The sequence below is a fragment of the Sinocyclocheilus rhinocerous genome, unplaced genomic scaffold, assembly GCF_001515625.1.
Source record: "Sinocyclocheilus rhinocerous isolate Xijiao unplaced genomic scaffold, SAMN03320098_v1.1 scaffold919, whole genome shotgun sequence".
Lineage (NCBI taxonomy): Eukaryota > Metazoa > Chordata > Actinopteri > Cypriniformes > Cyprinidae > Sinocyclocheilus > Sinocyclocheilus rhinocerous.
Genome location: NW_015637585.1, coordinates 1,973,586 through 1,973,918, shown reverse-complemented (window position 1 = coordinate 1,973,918; position 333 = coordinate 1,973,586). Strand labels below are relative to the sequence as shown.

The 333-nt window shown below is 42.9% G+C and overlaps 1 protein-coding gene across 1 annotated transcript in view; it reads left to right on the top strand.

Moving 5' to 3' along the window:
- vwa5b2 (von Willebrand factor A domain containing 5B2) overlaps window positions 1-333 on the top strand; it is a 9,521-nt gene that overhangs the window by 6,061 nt on the left and 3,127 nt on the right. The window lies entirely within an intron of this gene.

Sequence of the window (333 nt, the reverse complement as noted above, 5' to 3'; positions counted from 1 at the left end):
TCCATAAAAAAAGTGTCTCACACAGCTCCGGGGGGTGAACAAAGGTTTAAATAACATTTAAAATGTAATAATCACTTTAATCTAGCTTGCGCTCACTGTTATACACGGGAGCAGCTACGGGTGGATGACGTATGAGATTGGCTTTGCGCATGCGCTGCTCAGAAGTGACGAACGCGGAAACGCAGCGGAGAGATCAAAACAAAACAACGGTCACGAATTAGAAGTACAAAATGAGGATTTGTAAAGAAGAATGTCGGAGGATTTCGATATAAGCCAAGAGGAGACTGGTTTTCCTTTGCTAACGTAAGGAAACTTTGCTTCCTTTGCTCCTGT